This window comes from Sceloporus occidentalis, unplaced genomic scaffold (genome assembly GCF_023333645.1).
Source record: "Sceloporus occidentalis isolate IW3139 unplaced genomic scaffold, rSceOcc1.0.p SCAF_2, whole genome shotgun sequence".
NCBI lineage: Eukaryota > Metazoa > Chordata > Lepidosauria > Squamata > Phrynosomatidae > Sceloporus > Sceloporus occidentalis.
In genome coordinates, this window is record NW_028316982.1 from 73,687,228 (window position 1) to 73,696,196 (window position 8,969).

Below are 8,969 nucleotides of genomic sequence, written 5' to 3' on the forward strand. Positions count from 1 at the left end.
GTTGGTAGCACTCTTGGAGGAGAAAGTGCAGCAGCTGGAGTCCAGAGTAGCTACACTTCAGCAGATTAGGGAACAAGAGGATTTCCTGGACACAATAGAACTAACCATCTTGGATGAGTACCACGCAGAGGAAGATGCTAGGGTGGAAGAAATCACTTGCCAAACAGAGGAGGCAGACAGCTGGAGGAATGTCACAAAGAGAAGTAAGCCAAGAAGGAATTTTTCGGGGAGCTTGCAGCTAGAGAATCGATTTGAAGCTCTTTCCCTTATCAAGGAGGATGAAGAAGAGCAGCATGGACAGACTTCAGGGACGGAGCAGGGGAGCCTGAGAGTCCCACCCGAGGGAACAGTCGCTGCTAAGCCTCGGAGGAGGCGTGTGGTCGTAGTGGGGGACTCCTTGCTGAGGGGTACAGAAGCAGTGATTTGTAGGCCTGACAAGATGTCTCGAGAGGTGTGTTGTCTTCCAGGTGCAAAGATCCGTGACGTGACAGAGAGGCTGACAAGACTGGTCAAGCCTACTGACCAATACCCCTTCCTTTTGGTCCATGTGGGAACCAACGATACTGCAAGACACAGCCTGCAGAACATCAAAAGGGATTACGAGGCGCTTGGTAGGAAGCTGAAAGGAATGGATGTACAGGCTGTCATCTCGTCTCTTCTGCCAGTCGAAGGGCACGGTCCAGGAAGGGAGAGGAAAATAGCGGATGTGAACAACTGGCTCCGCAGATGGTGCCGCCAAGAAGGATTTGGATTCTTCGATCATGGGCTGCGGTTCCATGAGGAGGGACTTCTTGCAACAGACGGGTTGCATCTCACGCCAGTTGGAAGAAATGTTTTTGCCAACAGTCTCAAGAACTTGATCAGGAGGGCTTTAAACTGAGTTCAGTGGGGAAGGGAGACAAAATTAAGGAAGGTGAAAGGGATGGCGAAAATAGTCAAACTGACATAGAGGAAACAAGAAAAAAAGTGCAAGGACCCAACAGTTGGAGGCAAAAAAACTTGCACAAGCAGCAAGTAAATGGGACCCGTGATCTGCGATGTCTCTACACTAATGCACAGAGCATGGGAAATAAGCAAGATGAACTTGAACTCCTAATACAACAAAGCAAATATGATATAATAGGCATCACTGAAACCTGGTGGGATGAGTCTCATGATTGGAATGTGGAAATAGAGGGGTATAACCTTATTAAGAGAAATAGGCCAAACAGGAAAGGAGGAGGAATAGCACTATATGTCAGAGATATTTACACCAGTGAAGAGATCCAGGACATCAATACTGGCAGCCAGGTGGAGAGCATGTGGATAAAAATTAAAGGGGAGGGAAACAACAAGGATATTATTGTGGGAGTCTACTACAGACCCCCAAGTCAGACTGAGGAATTGGATGATACCTTTCTAGAACAGATGACCACACAGTCAGAAAAGAGAGATGTAGTAGTGATGGGCGACTTCAACTATCCTGATATTTGCTGGAAGTCAAACTCAGCAAAATCCTCAAGGTCTAGCAAATTCCTCACTTGCCTGGAAGACAATTTCATTGTCCAAAAGGTGGAAGAGGCAACAAGAGGGTCAGCTATTTTAGATCTGATCCTAACCAACAAGGATGACTTGGTTAATGGGGTGCAAGTGGTGGGATCATTAGGTGGAAGTGACCATGTTCTCCTGGAGTTTGTTATACAGTGGAAAGGAGAAGCCAGGCATAGTCAAACACACATTCTAGACTTTAGGAGAGTGAATTTCAGTAAACTTAGAGAAGTATTGAGGGCGATTCCATGGTCAGAAGTACTAAAAGATAAAGGAGTTCAGGACGGATGGGAATTTCTCAAAGGGAGATACTGAAGGCACAATTTCAAACAGTTCCAGTGAGAAAGAAAAACGGGAGGTGTCTCAAGAAACCAGGATGGATGACTAAGGAACTTTCAACGGAGCTAAGTTTGAAACGGAACACGTATAAGAAATGGAAAAAGGGGGAAATCACGAAAAAGGAATTCAAAGAAATAGCAGGCATTTGCAGGGGTAAAGTCAGAAAAGCTAAAGCACAGAATGAACTCAGACTTGTTAGAGAGGTTAAAGACAACAAAAAGGGGTTTTTTGGATATGTCCGCAGCAAAAGTAAGAAGAAGGAAATTGTAGGGCCACTGCGTCGAGAGGATGGCAAAATGTTAACAGGGGACAGAGAAAAGGCAGAATTACTCAACACCTTCTTTGCCTCAGTCTTCTCAAAAAAGGAAAAGGGTGCTCAACCTGAGGATAATGGAGCAGAGGACAGAATAGGGGAATTTCAGCACAGAATAAGTAAAGAGATAGTAGAGGAACAGCTTGTTAATCTAAATGAATTTAAGTCTCCGGGACCAGATGAACTCCATCCAAGGATATTAAAAGAACTGGCAAATGTAATATCGGAGCCATTGGCAATAATCTTTGAAAACTCCTGGAAAACGGGAGAAGTCCCAGCAGACTGGAGGAGGGCAAACGTTATCCCCATCTTCAAAAAGGGGAAAAAAGACGGTCCCAACAATTATCGTCCAGTTAGTCTGACATCAATCCCAGGAAAGATTCTAGAGCAGATAATTAAACAAAGAGTCTGTGAACATCTAGATGGCAATTCCATAATCACAAAAACTCAACATGGGTTTCAGAGAAACAGGTCATGCCAGACAAATCTAATCTCTTTCTTTGACAAAATTACCAGCTTGGTAGATGAAGGTCTCTTCTAATGCTAGGGTTCTATGATTCTGAGATTGTAATAAAACAAAGACAGTTAAGCTGCATTCTGAAACCCATAACAAAAGAGAGCATGTAAGGGGAAATTTTGGGGAAAATTCAGGACCAGGAGGCTGCTGGAATATTCTGGCAAGTGTAGACCTGCCTTCTGTCTCCTGATTCATGTCACATAGACACAGAAAGCAGTGATTTCTTGAAAAAGAGTCGAACTGAAAAAAAGAGTGGAGGGATAAAGACTAACTGAATACTAATTTTACTACACAAAACATTGTCTAATTGTTCTCATTCTAAGATATCACTACCAACAGTTTCTGCTTCTTCTGATCCTCCATTTTTATCATCGCCATGGACTTCCAAAAATGGAAGGTTCACCCTGATTGACAACATATTCCCCACCTTTCCAAATGTCAATTTATTTCCTGATCCCATCGGGCCTCCCTAAAGGAACTGAACCCTTCCCACAAGGCATCCTACTCCATCCTGGCCTCTGAGGGGGAGAGAAAGGTAGGCCTTGCCATCCGGCCTCCCTAAAGGAACTGAACCCTTCCCACAAGGCATCTGACTCCATCCTGGCCTGTGAGGGGGAGAGAGGGTGGGCCAATGCCATCAGGCCTATCCTTAAGATACAGAGCCCTCCATCTGTCCATCTGCCTTGGTATAGGCCTCAGAGGGAGAGAAGAATGCTGGACCTGATCCTCTTCCCCCCCACCATTCCATTCTCCTTTTGTGTCGTGTCTTCTTAGATTGTAAGCATGAAGGCAGGGAACCGTCTAATTAAAAGATTTTATGTACAGTGCTGTGTAAATTTACAGCGCTATATAAATAAAGCTTAATAATAATTAATAATAATAATGATCTAGTGTATTTTCAAACATTGGTATTTCTCTGTCCTGCTGTAGAAAATGGAGGACTATAAAGCAAGTGAAAGAGTTTGTGGTTGTGCCATGTCATAAAAAGGTCTTGGCACCATCTTTCAGGAGAGATAGGCTTGGCAGGATCCCAGGCTACATTCCTGGACCAAACGTGTGGAGATGTTTGCTATTCTACAACATCCTACATCAAGTCAAAATGTGGTCAGAAATCATTCTGGGCAAGTGAAGACCACATGTCAATACATGAGCAGCTTGTCTTAAACAGCTCCCCCATCATTGTTTTTAATGGATATCTTATAGCTTATATTATTTTAAACAAAGCAAAAGTGAGGAAATTGTAATGCAGTCAATTCTGACAATCTAAATTTACTAACTTGTCTGCTAGCATCAATACAATGGGTCAGTGACAGCTTAAGAATGGGTTGGCTGTCTTTCTCTTGGAACAGTTCAGCTTCACAATGGAAGTCATACAAGTTCACACACACACACACACACACGCACGCACACGTACATACAAACATCCAGGTCCTGGTAACTTCCAGTGATTTTATTATGGATGTTTGATATTTAGAAACACCTTTCAACCATAGATATACAAGGCCTTAAATGAGGTATCTTCATCCTTCCTAAAGCTTGCTTGCACCATTCTTATGTTACTAGAGTGCCCTCTTGTGGTTTTTAGGTAGGGCTTTTTTATTTAAGGGAGGAGATTATTTCTATAGATTTTTGTTTCTTCTTACATAGAAAGCATAACTGAATTCATGTCACATTACTTTCAGTGGCAAGCAGTTTTAAAAGTATCTTGTGCAGTAAGCAAATATGGCATTCTGGTTATCACTTCAGTACATTTGGAGAAGTGGGCTATATTCTACAAAAACATAAATTATGATATATTTGTTTATGTTTCAGGTACCATGCAACTTTTCATTGGTTTTGCTTCAACATTGTACAATCAGTGGCAGTGGTATGTCCTACATCAGTGGGATGGTGAATCCATTCTGGGTTTTAGCATGGAAATAGTGTTTTTGCATGCTATGTTGAATAGTGCTTTTAAAGTCTGGGCTAAAACCTAGAGCAGATTCACTGTCACCCAGATGTGGGATCCATTAGCCACTACACTATATAACATGTGATAATTTAACTATCGTGGGGGCCTCATTATGGTTTCTGCCCCATTTAAAAGAGTATTTAATATAATAGTCAAGCTTTGGCTGAATGATACATTTTATTCTTTGATCATCACAGGATCTATTCACAACAGATGAGAGGAAGTGCTAAGCTAAGCCAAAGGATGAAAAGCAACAAGCATTCTAAAACTTTGACTGGTAACTATTGATCAATACTTACTCCAGTTTCCCCTTGTTTCTCTTATATCCCAAACAATGGGATGATTTGAATATAAATGAGATCAGAATCTGGCCACAATTGACCAGTGCTAGGAAAACTAAGGTAATTACTTAATTTTAATGGTCCATTGGTTCCTGCTATTTGCGGTGCAGTTCCAAAGAGCTCTCAGTCTCAAATTATTAAACAAAATGATGATGGAGGAGGCAGGTAGATAAAATAGCTCTCTAATGGAATGGCCTGCTGAGCTAATCACTTTTGTCTGTATAAACATTTGATGATATAGAAGGATACGTCTTTGTGTAATGCAACAAAGAAATGCTTTGGAGCAACTGCAAACAGAGTTGATTTTCCTCTTGGGGTGCAACTGTTGCACAATCCATCCAGTTCTGGATCAATTGTAATTACACGCAAAGCTGCTTAGGCATGGCATTCTATGACCTCTCTATTCTTGCTCTGTGGGAGGATTTACAATGAACTGGGGATCTGCTCCACAATTATATATGGAGGCTGGTGGCTACCAGGTCAGTGGAGCAGTCTGTTCTTTAAAGAAGCTTTTATCCCCTAAAAATTCAGCACTGTGGATAGCTCCTTGATGCTATCCAACTTCTAGAGTTGAATCATTGAAAAGGGAGTGACAAGCATCATTGCGAGCTATGAATGGTTAGATCATACCACAAAGCAGAAAGAGCAGCTGTGTGGGGACAGTTTTCAGTACTTCTGTTCTCCTGATGGCCAGGTTTCCCAGCACACCAAGAAGAGACATCATGTCACTTTTAGCTTATCATTTTCAGCCAAAATCTGGCTGAAAAAAGGCTTTGTGGTGAGGTTACAGAGTTTTGGTGGCTAGAGAAAGGCAAACTATTATTTTGTGTGGGTTTGCGGTTTTCCAGTGGAAAATTACCTGAAAATCACACTTAATAGTTTCAAACAATGGGGAGGGGGTTCAGGAAGACTGCCAGAGGACTTTAGGGGTTGTTATGCAGAAACTTGGGATGTATGCTACACTTTTTCCACTCCTATCACAAAACAATGCAAAGAATTCCATAGGAAACATCAGCATCTGACAGAGCTGAAGCTTGTTGCTAACATTAATCCTTGCAGGTGTGTATGAAAGCAAGATAGAGTCTTAAGATGATAGCCCATGAGGCTGTTGGATCCAAAAACATAAAGTAGAATGGCATTCTGTTATGTAGAAAAGTGTCCATTTGCTGCAGGTTTAGTTGGGTAATGGCAGGCCATTAAAAAAGACACCGGAGTGCTTGGGAACTGTGAGCAATGGATGTACTTACAAAATGAGTCACAAAAGCAGGGAAGGCAAGATGTGCTATGGACAAGTCAATAGAGACTGGAGGTTTGCCTGTCTACCTACCTATATTCTTCAGTAACAAACCAACAACCTGGAGAATCCAGCTCCCTTTTTGACAGGGAGAGAAGTATTAGCAAAAGTTGAATGATGATAGAGATAAAAAGAATTTGGCAGTCTTGTGATAAATGTTAAAAGCCTTACTTTGGAGGGTGGGCACTGGACAAAGGCATCCACATTCTTCAAAATACTCTTCCAGAATGTTTAGCCAGTTTAGGCTTTGGAGCCATGGTTCTCTGGTGATTCTATTGGGATATGATAATCTGGTGAATGGGTTTCAGAAAGCTGACATTCCCTCATGACCTTTGGGAAACTCATCTATAGATTTATGCTGTTCAATATCTACATGATTTTGCTACGAGGAAGTCATCCAGGGATTTGGGGTGTATCAATATGTGGATTAAATCCAGCTCCCTATCTTTACTTTCCATTTGCATCCAGGAAAGCTATGTAAGTCATTCTGTATCATGCATCCAGCTCTTTATCACATATCGTGACTGTCCATATGGCACCAGCAGATGTATTGACAAGAGAAATAGGGACTGGTCTTGATGGCCAGTTTATGTCAGGGTGAGGAATTGATTTTGGCCAGGGGACTGAATTCCAATTTTGGAAAGGTCTCAGTGACCATATTCTAGCAATAGGTGGGCCTAACAGCATGAGGAAGGACCACACACAGAATAGGTATGGGAAGCCTGGTATAATTACACCAATTTAGGTACTTTCTAACAGGGGTATAAACTACAGCTCACACCTGAGCACAGCTTTCAGTTCAGTTCAATAAGTTTAAACTCATCTCAAAATACAGCTTTCCTGGCTACAATATATGGCTCAGTTCTAGACAACTGATCTGTCTGCTAAACATGGCTGATTCCTGAATAACATAGCTAGACTTGGGGATGGTCTATACTAGTCTGTAGCAACTTGATTTTTAATTTTTTTTAAAAGACACATTATATATCGAGGCATTTGCTGGATGTTGAAAATTCAGGATAAAGGACTTAGTACATAAATAAGTATTGAATTGGCTATTGTAGGATATATGTGAGGGTCATTAATTTTGAAGGCTTTAAAAGATGTTTAGACAAATTCATGGAAAACAGGGTTCTCAATAGCTACAGTATTAACCAGTATAATACGCCCTGCACTCTCAGATCGGGTGATAAACATCTTTTAAGAGTTCCAGATGCTAGACGAGCCATTACTACACAAAGGGCCTTTTCCACTGCAGCCCCTAAGCTCTGGAACTCGGTCCCCGACGAGCTCCGCTCGACCCCCTCCCTAGCCTAATTTTAAAAAGGGCTGAAAACGTATCTTTTCAAACAGGCATACCCCCAATAGCCCTGTTGTGATCCCTCTCCCCCTCACCGTTGTTACAATTGCTGCTAGCTTGGAATTGTTATTGTTGTTGTTTTATATAATGTTTTATATAATGTAATTGTAAATTTCTGACAATGTTTTTATTGTAAATTGTATGTTGTTGGATTGCAAAATCCACCATTGTAACCCGCCTTGATCTCTGGAAAGGTGGGCTAGAAATAAAGCTTTTATTATTATTATTATTATAACCACTTTCCACTCTCAGGGACAGTATACCATGTTTTATCAGGTGATAGGGCTCATGAGCACATGGGTGCTATTGCCCTCATGGCTTGATTTTGGGCTTCCCACTGTCAAGCCATGAGGAACATGGCACCCATGTGCTCATGAGCCCTATCATCTGGTACATCATGGTCCCTGAGAGTGGATAGTGACTAATACTGTAGCTGTTAAGAACCCTGTCCTCCATGAATCCATTTGGCATGAACAGTATGCTGGACCAGATAAAGTTTTCAGTCCAATCTGAAGTGCCTCTTAAGTTTTGGAAGACAGCTCCCTCTTAAGTGTAGTGGTGGCTCACAACCAGCTCTTTTAAAATGCAGCCACAAAACCCAGTCCAGAGGCCCATACTCTTACTAATTTAATGGCATTATTCAATCAGTTCCATCAATAATTAATCTAAGAGCAATATTTGTAGAAGCATTAAATTAACCTAAGGTGCTACAGGGAATTCAAAGTTCCCCTTGTGCCTGGTAACTAGGAAAGAACACCAAAGTTCTTGGTATATACTGCATAGAACAGCGAAATGAATTGTTTATTTTGTGTTTTGTTGTTGTTTTTTTAAATTGAATTTTTTATTCTTAAATATATCTTGACCGAAAAGACAATAGTTACAAATGTTCACACTAAGGCGTATATACAATAAACATAGCATTTTTTTTGTTTCCTTTTTGTCTTCTTTATGTTTCTTGCTTTCTTCTTGACTTCTTACAGTTCCTGTTAACTTCCTTATTACACCACTGGGTCCATCTAATTTCAAATGATGTGGGTCCCCCCACACACACACACACCTTTTCTCTTTTTATAATACAGGGGATAAAAGGAATTTCAAATAATTTTTCAATAGAGAGGGGGGGGAAGAATAAAAAAAGGGAGGAAACGGAGAAAAAGAAGGAAAATTTTGTATTTAGTTCAAGGCTTTATTTTCTGAGAGGAAATCAATGATTTCTATAGAATTGAATATTGTGCTTATTTTTCTATAGATAATAGAAAATTGCTTACGTTTGGATTAAAAATAAGGCTTTTAACAAGAGGATTTGAATATCATTTGAAATTACATG